A 12866-nucleotide genomic window follows, 5' to 3' on the forward strand; every position below is an offset into this window, starting at 1 on the left:
CGCCCTCTGCAAAGAAAAGTCTAAAAAGCTTACAGCACCTGGTATTCCCAGGCGGTCTTCCATTCAAGTACTAACCAGGCCCGACCCTGCTTAGCTTCCGAGATCGGACGAGATCGGGCGTGTTCAGGGTGGTATGGCCGTAAGCGATTAACTCCACCCACAATACCTCCTTTATACATGTGAATCATCACCATCATCAATGGTTCTTCTGTTGCTTTGCAACCATAGCATCTTGAGGTGTGGGTGGGCGGGGCGGTCAATTGTTCCAAAATCAATCTCAAGGTGCAATTTTGTCATATCGTTGCAAGAAAAAAATCATTACAATTTTCAAAAATGACCTTCAGCAATATTGTCAGTGTTTCATATCCAGTTGTTTCCCTGATGCAGAGTAAACTCCCTGCTCTTTCATCGCTCTCTCCAAATAAGACCATTTGAAAATGATATGTTAATAAAACATGAATAAAGTAGTGTTTTGATTAGAAACAAATCTGATGAATGCTCCCTTTCACCTTTCAGTGATGATGTGAGGGTTCCATATTCTTTTTTCCTTTGATGAACAGTCTTTCCTGCTCTTTCCAAGAGGTGTCTCCTCTGAAGCAGCAGCAACAGCGCCCTCTGCAAAGAAAAGTCTAAAAAGCTTACAGCACCTGGTATTCCCAGGCGGTCTCCCATTCAAGTACTAACCAGGCCCGACCCTGCTTAGCTTCCGAGATCGGATGAGATCGGGCGTGTTCAGGGTGGTATGGCCGTAAGCGATTAACTCCACCCACAATACCTCCTTTATACATGTGAATCATCACCATCATCAATGGTTCTTCTGTTGCTTTGCAACCATAGCATCTTGAGGTGTGGGTGGGCGGGAGGGTCAATTGTTCCAAAATCAATCTCAAGGTGAAATTTTGTCATATCGTTGCAAGAAAAAAATCATTACAATTTTCAAAAATGACCTTCAGCAATATTGTCAGTGTTTCATATCCAGTTGTTTCCCTGATGCAGAGTAAACTCCCTGCTCTTTCATCGCTCTCTCCAAATAAGACCATTTGAAAATGATATGTTAATAAAACATGAATAAAGTAGTGTTTTGATTAGAAACAAATCTGATGAATGCTCACTTTCACCTTTCAGTGATGATGTGAGGGTTCCATATTCTTTTTTCCTTTGATGAACAGTCTTTCCTGCTCTTTCCAAGAGGTGTCTCCTCTGAAGCAGCAGCAACAGCGCCCTCTGCAAAGAAAAGTCTAAAAAGCTTACAGCACCTGGTATTCCCAGGCGGTCTTCCATTCAAGTACTAACCAGGCCCGACCCTGCTTAGCTTCCGAGATCGGACGAGATCGGGCGTGTTCAGGGTGGTATGGCCGTAAGCGATTAACTCCACCCACAATACCTCCTTTATACATGTGAATCATCACCATCATCAATGGTTCTTCTGTTGCTTTGCAACCATAGCATCTTGAGGTGTGGGTGGGCGGGGCGGTCAATTGTTCCAAAATCAATCTCAAGGTGCAATTTTGTCATATCGTTGCAAGAAAAAAATCATTACAATTTTCAAAAATGACCTTCAGCAATATTGTCAGTGTTTCATATCCAGTTGTTTCCCTGATGCAGAGTAAACTCCCTGCTCTTTCATCGCTCTCTCCAAATAAGACCATTTGAAAATGATATGTTAATAAAACATGAATAAAGTAGTGTTTTGATTAGAAACAAATCTGATGAATGCTCCCTTTCACCTTTCAGTGATGATGTGAGGGTTCCATATTCTTTTTTCCTTTGATGAACAGTCTTTCCTGCTCTTTCCAAGAGGTGTCTCCTCTGAAGCAGCAGCAACAGCGCCCTCTGCAAAGAAAAGTCTAAAAAGCTTACAGCACCTGGTATTCCCAGGCGGTCTCCCATTCAAGTACTAACCAGGCCCGACCCTGCTTAGCTTCCGAGATCGGATGAGATCGGGCGTGTTCAGGGTGGTATGGCCGTAAGCGATTAACTCCACCCACAATACCTCCTTTATACATGTGAATCATCACCATCATCAATGGTTCTTCTGTTGCTTTGCAACCATAGCATCTTGAGGTGTGGGTGGGCGGGAGGGTCAATTGTTCCAAAATCAATCTCAAGGTGAAATTTTGTCATATCGTTGCAAGAAAAAAATCATTACAATTTTCAAAAATGACCTTCAGCAATATTGTCAGTGTTTCATATCCAGTTGTTTCCCTGATGCAGAGTAAACTCCCTGCTCTTTCATCGCTCTCTCCAAATAAGACCATTTGAAAATGATATGTTAATAAAACATGAATAAAGTAGTGTTTTGATTAGAAACAAATCTGATGAATGCTCACTTTCACCTTTCAGTGATGATGTGAGGGTTCCATATTCTTTTTTCCTTTGATGAACAGTCTTTCCTGCTCTTTCCAAGAGGTGTCTCCTCTGAAGCAGCAGCAACAGCGCCCTCTGCAAAGAAAAGTCTAAAAAGCTTACAGCACCTGGTATTCCCAGGCGGTCTTCCATTCAAGTACTAACCAGGCCCGACCCTGCTTAGCTTCCGAGATCGGACGAGATCGGGCGTGTTCAGGGTGGTATGGCCGTAAGCGATTAACTCCACCCACAATACCTCCTTTATACATGTGAATCATCACCATCATCAATGGTTCTTCTGTTGCTTTGCAACCATAGCATCTTGAGGTGTGAGTGGGCGGGAGTGTCAATTGTTCCAAAATCAATTTCAAGGTGCAATTTTGTCATATCGTTGCAAGAAAAAAATCATTACAATTTTCAAAAATGACCTTCAGCAATATTGTCAGTGTTTCATATCCAGTTGTTTCCCTGATGCAGAGTAAACTCCCTGCTCTTTCATCGCTCTCTCCAAATAAGACCATTTGAAAATGATATGTTAATAAAACATGAATAAAGTAGTGTTTTGATTAGAAACAAATCTGATGAATGCTCCCTTTCACCTTTCAGTGATGATGTGAGGGTTCCATATTCTTTTTTCCTTTGATGAACAGTCTTTCCTGCTCTTTCCAAGAGGTGTCTCCTCTGAAGCAGCAGCAACAGCGCCCTCTGCAAAGAAAAGTCTAAAAAGCTTACAGCACCTGGTATTCCCAGGCGGTCTCCCATTCAAGTACTAACCAGGCCCGACCCTGCTTAGCTTCCGAGATCGGACGAGATCGGGCGTGTTCAGGGTGGTATGGCCGTAAGCGATTAACTCCACCCACAATACCTCCTTTATACATGTGAATCATCACCATCATCAATGGTTCTTCTGTTGCTTTGCAACCATAGCATCTTGAGGTGTGGGTGGGCGGGAGGGTCAATTGTTCCAAAATCAATCTCAAGGTGCAATTTTGTCATATCGTTGCAAGAAAAAAATCATTACAATTTTCAAAAATGACCTTCAGCAATATTGTCAGTGTTTCATATCCAGTTGTTTCCCTGATGCAGAGTAAACTCCCTGCTCTTTCATCGCTCTCTCCAAATAAGACCATTTGAAAATGATATGTTAATAAAACATGAATAAAGTAGTGTTTTGATTAGAAACAAATCTGATGAATGCTCACTTTCACCTTTCAGTGATGATGTGAGGGTTCCATATTCTTTTTTCCTTTGATGAACAGTCTTTCCTGCTCTTTCCAAGAGGTGTCTCCTCTGAAGCAGCAGCAACAGCGCCCTCTGCAAAGAAAAGTCTAAAAAGCTTACAGCACCTGGTATTCCCAGGCGGTCTTCCATTCAAGTACTAACCAGGCCCGACCCTGCTTAGCTTCCGAGATCGGACGAGATCGGGCGTGTTCAGGGTGGTATGGCCGTAAGCGATTAACTCCACCCACAATACCTCCTTTATACATGTGAATCATCACCATCATCAATGGTTCTTCTGTTGCTTTGCAACCATAGCATCTTGAGGTGTGGGTGGGCGGGAGTGTCAATTGTTCCAAAATCAATCTCAAGGTGCAATTTTGTCATATCGTTGCAAGAAAAAAATCATTACAATTTTCAAAAATGACCTTCAGCAATATTGTCAGTGTTTCATATCCAGTTGTTTCCCTGATGCAGAGTAAACTCCCTGCTCTTTCATCGCTCTCTCCAAATAAGACAATTTGAAAATGATATGTTAATAAAACATGAATAAAGTAGTGTTTTGATTAGAAACAAATCTGATGAATGCTCACTCTCACCTTTCAGTGATGATGTGAGGGTTCCATATTCTTTTTTCCTTTGATGAACAGTCTTTCCTGCTCTTTCCAAGAGGTGTCTCCTCTGAAGCAGCAGCAACAGCGCCCTCTGCAAAGAAAAGTCTAAAAAGCTTACAGCACCTGGTATTCCCAGGCGGTCTCCGATTCAAGTACTAACCAGGCCCGACCCTGCTTAGCTTCCGAGATCGGACAAGATCGGGCTTGTTCAGGGTGGTATGGCCTTAAGTGATTAACTCCACCCACAATACCTCCTTTATACATGTGAATCATCACCATCATCAATGGTTCTTCTGTTGCTTTGCAACCATAGCATCTTGAGGTGTGGGTGGGCGGGGCGGTCAATTGTTCCAAAATCAATCTCAAGGTGCAATTTTGTCATATCGTTGCAAGAAAAAAATCATTACAATTTTCAAAAATGACCTTCAGCAATATTGTCAGTGTTTCATATCCAGTTGTTTCCCTGATGCAGAGTAAACTCCCTGCTCTTTCATCGCTCTCTCCAAATAAGACCATTTGAAAATGATATGTTAATAAAACATGAATAAAGTAGTGTTTTGATTAGAAACAAATCTGATGAATGCTCCCTTTCACCTTTCAGTGATGATGTGAGGGTTCCATATTCTTTTTTCCTTTGATGAACAGTCTTTCCTGCTCTTTCCAAGAGGTGTCTCCTCTGAAGCAGCAGCAACAGCGCCCTCTGCAAAGAAAAGTCTAAAAAGCTTACAGCACCTGGTATTCCCAGGCGGTCTCCGATTCAAGTACTAACCAGGCCCGACCCTGCTTAGCTTCCGAGATCGGACGAGATCGGGCGTGTTCTTTTTTTTTTTTTATTATCAAAAATACATAATTTTCACACATTTTATGTACAGATATTACATTTATATACATATCTCGTCATTATCTCAGACTACTGTCTGAGATACGACCCACACTTCCATAGATAATGAATATTTAAGTCAGAAAATGAGAAAAACAAAAAACATCAGAAAAACCAACAACAAAACAACAACAAAACAAACAAACAAACAAACAAAATAAAATAAACAAAACAACAAAACAAAACAAAACCAATAAGAAGACACCTAATTTTAAAAATGCCATTACATATTGACACTTACAGCTGGCACATACAACACTTTTCATTAATTTTTGCCGAAATCAAATTCCACATTCCCATCATCTGTTACCTCTATCAGAGTGCTTCCATCCACAAATCCTTTTTTAAACTCTTCTTTTTCCGTGTATCTGTGTATCATGTTAACATCTCTTTTTATCATGTTTTTAAACACACTCCATACTTCAGCTTTTTTCTTTTCATAATGGGCCAAGTTTCTCCTGAGTTTAACTGCATATCTTGCATGACTCAACACATAGTTTAACAGATTAATATTACACTCTTTCACTCTGCCATTCATCCCAAACAGCCACATCTTTCTCCATTCCATCCTTTCTATCAATTTCCCTTCCCAGCATCTGCTTATCGTTCCTTTCATCCTCTCAAAGAAACTTTCTAACTCACTGCATTCGACAAACTCATGCATACATGTTTCCACTTTTATCTTACACACATCACATTCCTTTTTCACATTCACATCAAACTTGCTTATGATCAGGTTATTGAAAATTCTATTGTGTCTCAAGAGATAATCAAAGTTTTCACACTCTATGCTGTTCCATTTCACTCTTAGATTCATCCATATCTTTTCTGCATCCAGTCCATCCATAACTTTCTTCCATACATTCTCAGCAGCCGGTCTTCTCACTTCTTCCCCTCTTAAACATTTATAGAGTATTTTTGTTTTCACACAGTTCAGACTCATTCTGCTCTCTCCTTTGCCCACATACATTTCTATCTCTCTTTCATCCCTCACCCCAGCCTCTCTCTCAATCATGTCCATCCATTCTTTCGGCATTGCCTTTTTAATTTTTTCCATTATTGCTTCTGCTGTTCCCAACCATATCTCGTCCCCCCTCCCTCTTACTTCATCCACTATCGCTTGTGCTCCCATGAAGCCTGGAACATGCTCGTACACTATATCCTTTACTTTCCTGATCCCTGCATTCCATATGGTTCTGTTGTATATTGTTGCTCCATTAATTGTTATTTTTGGGTTTAGAAAAACTGGTTGCTCCCATACTTGCTTCACATTCTTACAGTCATACGTCACATTTTTTAGGAATTCCCCCCATGCTCCAAGCATTTCTTTGAGGATCTCTGTTGTTTCAGACATCATCCCTTTCTTCAGTTCCATGTACACACCGCTTTCACCACATCCTCCACTCTTTTTAATTGCCTCTCCCAAGAACACCTTCCACACTTGATCTTTCTTGTTCTTTAGATACCTCGTCATCATTTTTACTCTTAGTGCTTTCTTTTTCTTTTCCAGGTTGATCAGTTTTAGGCCTCCATCTTCATACTCATTTTCTAGGACTTCCTTTGCTATTCTCGCCCCCTTCCCATCCCACAAGAAGTCACTCACTATCTTGTCTACATCCTTCAGCACTTTCTCTGGCACATCCAAAACATTCATTATATATATTAATTTGCTCATGATTAGTGCATTTACCACTATCACTTTCCCTTTCAGTTTTAATCCTCTCCGTTTCCACATTCCCAACGTCTTTTTTATGTTGTTTACTATCCCTTCATATTGCCTATCTCTCCCTTCTCTATCTTCAATCCCTAAGTTCACTCCTAACACCTTCATGTATTCGTTGTTCTCTTTTAGTCTTTTTACTTCTTCCCCTACTCTGCTCTCTCCTATGCACATGATTTCTGATTTTTCTATATTTAATTTTGCTCCTGATGCCCTACCAAATAGTTCTACACTTTCTAACGTCTCTGCTACGCTTTCCTTGTCTACCACTGTCACCGTTGTGTCGTCTGCATATTGATATAACGTGCTCACCTGTCCACCCGGTAGTTCTATGCCCTTTATTTTCTTGTTTTGTAATATTAATGCCGCTAACGGCTCTGCGGACAATGCGTACAGGAGAGCCGATAACGGACATCCCTGTCTTACTGATCTTTCTATTCTAAATTCATTTGTGATTATTCCATTAATTTTTACCTTGCTTGCTGCTTTCTCATACATTGTCCTAATCCTCCCTATCATCTTATTTCCAAAACCTGCTTTCCCTAATACTTTATATAGATAACTGTGGTCTACTCTGTCGAATGCTTTGTTTTGATCTATGCTTAGTACTATCCCTTTCCTGTTCTCTTTCATGTATGTTATTGTGTCTCTGATGCTGCTTATAGTGTCTGCTATGTCCCTACCTGGTATGCTATATGCTTGTGTGCTCCCAACCACCGTCCCTATAACTTTCTTTATCCTGTTTGCTAATACCTTTGCTAAGATTTTATAGTCGCCATTTAACATTGTCAGTGGTCTGTAATTTTCTAAATTATCCCTGCTCCCTTTTTTGTGAATTATGCTTACTAGCCCTGTTGTCATGCTTTGCGGTATCTTTCCCTTTTCTTCTATCCATTTATATAACTTCTCTAATACTGGTGTTAATTCTTCTCTAAACTCTATGTAGAATTCTCCTATTAAGCCGTCTGTTCCTGGACTTTTATTTCTCCCTAACCCGCTTATTGCTGTCTCTATCTCCTCTCTACTTATCTCTCCCTCACACATCTCTCTGTCATTCTCGCTTATCCTATTCTTTATTTTCTCAATCACTTGTCTGCTACTCTCATTGTCTACCTCTTCTTTCTTGTACAGCTCTCTGTAAAATTCTTCTACTCTCTCTGCTATTCCAGCTATGTCTTTTATCTTCTCTCCTCTCTTTCCCTCCACTTGTTCAATGTAGTTGTTTTTCTGCCTTGTTTTCTCTAGCCCTAGGAAATATCCTGTGCATTTCTCTCCCTCTATGGTGTATCTTGCTCTGCTTCTGATGATTGCTCCTTGGCATTTTCCCTGTTCTATTTCTTTTAGTTCATTTTTTTTTTTAATGTACTCTTTTGTGTCATAATTTTCCTCTTTTTCAGCTTTCTCTTCCTCTCTTTCTATCTCCCTCACTAACCACTTTTCTCTCTCTTTCCCTTTCTTGCTCTTGTTCCTACCATATTTTTTGCTTATTTCTTTTATTCCTTCTTTTAATTTTTCCCACCACCGCCCTATGTCCTCCTCATACATTCTCTCATTCATCTCCCATTTTATGTATTCTCTCACACCTTCTTTATATTTTTTTTCCTTAAGTAGCTCTCCATTCAAACACCACACCCCACCTCCTCTTGTCTTTGTTTCTTGCCCTAGCGTGAATTTTAGCATCATGTGATCGCTGAGTGTTGTTATTTTGTACTGTATTTCACCTATTGTTTCTGCTAATTTTTTTGTACTTAACACTAAGTCTATTCTGCTTTGTTTTAGTTCTCCCTTCACCACTTGTTTCCTCGAAAATACTTTTGCCTCTGGGTTTCTTTCCCTCCAAACATCACACAGTTTTTTCTCTCTTTTTATCTTTTGTAATGCCCCTCTTGATGAGTCGTTTTTAAATTTCATTTTCCCAGAGACATCTAATTTTCCACACCATACATTGAAATCGCCTACTATTAAGCTGTTGCTTTCACACATTACTCCCATTTGTTCGAACATCATCCTCCTCTCCTTCTCTGTGTTTGCTGCATGTATATTTATGAGTTTTATTTCTTCATTCATATGTTTAAATTTAATCGCTATCAGCCTCCCTTCACCATCGTTCTCACACATCTTCACCTTCCCCACTGCTCCTTTTTTCACTAATATAGCTACTCCCCTAGCTTTCCCATCACCATTATTTGAGTATATTTCCCCTGTCCATTCTTTCTTTACTTCAATCATGCATCTTTCATCCCAGTGTGTCTCTTGGATACATATTATATCATACTCACTCAGGTTATATATGTGTTGTCTTTTCCACCTTTTGTTCAGCCCTCTTGCGTTTATCGTTAAGATCGTTATCATAAGTATTGTTATGTTCATTTGTTTTTGCTTTTGCTTTTCTTGTACTGTCTCTGTTGCCTCTGAGGGTTTTGTCTCTTTCTTAGTTGCATTATTTGGGTCATTAAGTCCATGTCCATGTCTTGATCATTTGTTTTCTTATCTGCTTCCTCTCCTTCTATGTGTGTTTGTGCTTTCTTCTCTCCGCTCACTCCGTCCTTTTCCGCTGCAGCCTCGTTCTCCTTCACCGCTGTTGCGTTCACCGCTGCTATCTTCATCACCGCTGTTGCCACCGTCACCGCCGTTGTCACCGTCTTCGCTTCCTTCTCCGTCTCCGCTGCTGTCTGCTTCGTCGCTTCTGACTCCGTCGCCGCTGTTGTCACCTTCTCCGTCGTTGTCACCGTCCCCGTTGTCGTCACCGTCCCCGTTGTCTTCTCTTTCTCCGCTGCTGTCTCGTTCACCGCTGCTAACTCCGTCCCCGCTGCTCCCTTCGTCTCCGCCGCTGACATCATGATCGCCTCTGTCATCTCCATCTCCTCCGCTGCTCCGCGCTCCCCGTCACTGCCATCCGAGTCCTCGCTCTCTGCTTCTCCCTCGCTTTCTTCCTCCTCCGTGTCTCCTTCTATTCCTTCTATCTCCATGGTGTTCTCTTTCCCGTCTTTGGGTCCGTTCTTTTCTCTTGTCCTGTCCATTTGGCTTCCGCATTCCCTTGCGTAGTGCCCCTGAACTCCGCATCTGTGACACTGAAACTCTGGGCACTCTCTCAGGATGTGCCCTGGCTGCATGCACATCCTGCAGACTTTTGTTTGTTTGTCGTGTATAACTCTGAAATACTCCGTTCCGAGGGCTGTGTTAAACTTTGTTGAGTATGGGAGGGACTGGATCTCGTCATTAAACTTCACTTTAAGGAATCGTGTCCCGTCTGCCACTTGTGTCCCCGGCCACATCCGTCTCCTTACTGCTGTGACTGGTGTCACTCCCCATCCACGCAGCTTCTCCATTATTTCCTTGTCCTCTATGTAGTATGGTATGTTCAGGAAGGAGACCACCAACTCGTCGTTGCAGAGCTCTCTAGCGTGGACTCTTGTCTCCCCAATCCTGAATCCCTCCATCAGCCTCTCCTTCCCTTTCGGATGGCTCATTGTCATCTCGTGTTTCCTGGGATTTATGTATCGGCATGCCACCAGTCCTCCGCACAGCTCGCGCACGCACCGCATCAGCGTCATGGTGCTTACTTCCTCCTCTCCTTCTGTTTCTACACTCACGGTGAGTTTCTTCCCGTCCCTCTCCGTGTCGTTTAATTCTCTGTTCTTCTTTCCTTCATTTTCTTGTCCGCTGTCTGTCTCATTCATCGTTTTTCCGTTCCGTGTTGTCGTCGTGAGGTCCGTCATGATTTTTTTTTTTTTAAACATAAAGCGCTCCAAAGTGGAGGATTAGAAGAGGGAGGGGGAAAACAAACTTAAATATATTCCCCCAGACAGTGCGACACTGTTGGGGGGGGGGTATCTCTCAGTCCTTTGCTGTATTTTAATTCTATTATCTCATTTAAATGCTCAGTAGATAGAGAAAAAAAGGGGGAAAAAAGGAGAGCGGAGCTGAGTCACCCGTGGTGCTCAACGTCCGTCGATTTCAAAAAAGATACCTGCTGATCCGTCACGCATGCGCTGTGTTCAGGGTGGTATGGCCGTAAGCGATTAACTCCACCCACAATACCTCCTTTATACATGTGAATCATCACCATCATCAATGGTTCTTCTGTTGCTTTGCAACCATAGCATCTTGAGGTGTGGGTGGGCGGGAGTGTCAATTGTTCCAAAATCAATCTCAAGGTGCAATTTTGTCATATCGTTGCAAGAAAAAAATCATTACAATTTTCAAAAATGACCTTCAGCAATATTGTCAGTGTTTCATATCCAGTTGTTTCCCTGATGCAGAGTAAACTCCCTGCTCTTTCATCGCTCTCTCCAAATAAGACCATTTGAAAATGATATGTTAATAAAACATGAATAAAGTAGTGTTTTGATTAGAAACAAATCTGATGAATGCTCACTTTCACCTTTCAGTGATGATGTGAGGGTTCCATATTCTTTTTTCCTTTGATGAACAGTCTTTCCTGCTCTTTCCAAGAGGTGTCTCCTCTGAAGCAGCAGCAACAGCGCCCTCTGCAAAGAAAAGTCTAAAAAGCTTACAGCACCTGGTATTCCCAGGCGGTCTCCGATTCAAGTACTAACCAGGCCCGACCCTGCTTAGCTTCCGAGATCGGACAAGATCGGGCTTGTTCAGGGTGGTATGGCCTTAAGTGATTAACTCCACCCACAATACCTCCTTTATACATGTGAATCATCACCATCATCAATGGTTCTTCTGTTGCTTTGCAACCATAGCATCTTGAGGTGTGGGTGGGCGGGGCGGTCAATTGTTCCAAAATCAATCTCAAGGTGCAATTTTGTCATATCGTTGCAAGAAAAAAATCATTACAATTTTCAAAAATGACCTTCAGCAATATTGTCAGTGTTTCATATCCAGTTGTTTCCCTGATGCAGAGTAAACTCCCTGCTCTTTCATCGCTCTCTCCAAATAAGACCATTTGAAAATGATATGTTAATAAAACATGAATAAAGTAGTGTTTTGATTAGAAACAAATCTGATGAATGCTCACTTTCACCTTTCAGTGATGATGTGAGGGTTCTATATTCTTTTTTCCTTTGATGAACAGTCTTTCCTGCTCTTTCCAAGAGGTGTCTCCTCTGAAGCAGCAGCAACAGCGCCCTCTGCAAAGAAAAGTCTAAAAAGCTTACAGCACCTGGTATTCCCAGGCGGTCTCCCATTCAAGTACTAACCAGGCCCGACCCTGCTTAGCTTCCGAGATCGGACGAGATCGGGCGTGTTCAGGGTTGTATGGCCGTAAGCGATTAACTCCACCCACAATACCTCCTTTATACATGTGAATCATCACCATCATCAATGGTTCTTCTGTTGCTTTGCAACCATAGCATCTTGAGGTGTGGGTGGGCGGGAGTGTCAATTGTTCCAAAATCAATCTCAAGGTGCAATTTTGTCATATCGTTGCAAGAAAAAAATCATTACAATTTTCAAAAATGACCTTCAGCAATATTGTCAGTGTTTCATATCCAGTTGTTTCCCTGATGCAGAGTAAACTCCCTGCTCTTTCATCGCTCTCTCCAAATAAGACCATTTGAAAATGATATGTTAATAAAACATGAATAAAGTAGTGTTTTGATTAGAAACAAATCTGATGAATGCTCACTTTCACCTTTCAGTGATGATGTGAGGGTTCCATATTCTTTTTTCCTTTGATGAACAGTCTTTCCTGCTCTTTCCAAGAGGTGTCTCCTCTGAAGCAGCAGCAACAGCGCCCTCTGCAAAGAAAAGTCTAAAAAGCTTACAGCACCTGGTATTCCCAGGCGGTCTTCCATTCAAGTACTAACCAGGCCCGACCCTGCTTAGCTTCCGAGATCGGACGAGATCGGGCGTGTTCAGGGTGGTATGGCCGTAAGCGATTAACTCCACCCACAATACCTCCTTTATACATGTGAATCATCACCATCATCAATGGTTCTTCTGTTGCTTTGCAACCATAGCATCTTGAGGTGTGGGTGGGCGGGAGTGTCAATTGTTCCAAAATCAATCTCAAGGTGCAATTTTGTCATATCGTTGCAAGAAAAAAATCATTACAATTTTCAAAAATGACCTTCAGCAATATTGTCAGTGTTTCATATCCAGTTGTTTCCCTGATGCA

General features: G+C 41.7%; 9 non-coding genes and 2 pseudogenes across 9 annotated transcripts; all 11 read right to left on the reverse strand.

Annotated features, from left to right (window-relative positions):
- Positions 1–26: 26 nt before the first annotated feature.
- On the reverse strand, positions 27–145 carry LOC138408614 (5S ribosomal RNA). Its single transcript, XR_011241933.1, has one exon. It is a non-coding gene; the product is annotated as a 5S ribosomal RNA (ribosomal RNA).
- Positions 146–635: 490 nt separating this feature from the next.
- On the reverse strand, positions 636–754 carry LOC138409806 (5S ribosomal RNA). The gene has a single exon (XR_011242755.1). It is a non-coding gene; the product is annotated as a 5S ribosomal RNA (ribosomal RNA).
- Positions 755–1244: 490 nt separating this feature from the next.
- On the reverse strand, positions 1245–1363 carry LOC138408615 (5S ribosomal RNA). The gene has a single exon (XR_011241934.1). It is a non-coding gene; the product is annotated as a 5S ribosomal RNA (ribosomal RNA).
- A 490-nt stretch (positions 1364–1853) lies between these two features.
- Positions 1854–1972, reverse strand: LOC138409817 (5S ribosomal RNA). The gene has a single exon (XR_011242756.1). It is a non-coding gene; the product is annotated as a 5S ribosomal RNA (ribosomal RNA).
- Positions 1973–2462: 490 nt separating this feature from the next.
- Positions 2463–2581, reverse strand: LOC138408616 (5S ribosomal RNA). Its single transcript, XR_011241935.1, has one exon. It is a non-coding gene; the product is annotated as a 5S ribosomal RNA (ribosomal RNA).
- Positions 2582–3071: 490 nt separating this feature from the next.
- LOC138410230 (5S ribosomal RNA) lies at positions 3072–3190 on the reverse strand. Its single transcript, XR_011243026.1, has one exon. It is a non-coding gene; the product is annotated as a 5S ribosomal RNA (ribosomal RNA).
- A 490-nt stretch (positions 3191–3680) lies between these two features.
- Positions 3681–3799, reverse strand: LOC138408617 (5S ribosomal RNA). Its single transcript, XR_011241936.1, has one exon. It is a non-coding gene; the product is annotated as a 5S ribosomal RNA (ribosomal RNA).
- A 490-nt stretch (positions 3800–4289) lies between these two features.
- LOC138409827 (5S ribosomal RNA) lies at positions 4290–4408 on the reverse strand (annotated as a pseudogene).
- A 6880-nt stretch (positions 4409–11288) lies between these two features.
- Positions 11289–11407, reverse strand: LOC138409828 (5S ribosomal RNA; annotated as a pseudogene).
- Positions 11408–11897: 490 nt separating this feature from the next.
- LOC138408991 (5S ribosomal RNA) lies at positions 11898–12016 on the reverse strand. The gene has a single exon (XR_011242312.1). It is a non-coding gene; the product is annotated as a 5S ribosomal RNA (ribosomal RNA).
- A 490-nt stretch (positions 12017–12506) lies between these two features.
- LOC138408618 (5S ribosomal RNA) lies at positions 12507–12625 on the reverse strand. Its single transcript, XR_011241937.1, has one exon. It is a non-coding gene; the product is annotated as a 5S ribosomal RNA (ribosomal RNA).
- Between the last annotated feature and the right edge of the window lie 241 nt (positions 12626–12866).

This window comes from Paralichthys olivaceus, chromosome 5, assembly GCF_024713975.1.
Source record: "Paralichthys olivaceus isolate ysfri-2021 chromosome 5, ASM2471397v2, whole genome shotgun sequence".
In the NCBI taxonomy this organism is placed as follows: Eukaryota; Metazoa; Chordata; class Actinopteri; order Pleuronectiformes; family Paralichthyidae; genus Paralichthys; species Paralichthys olivaceus.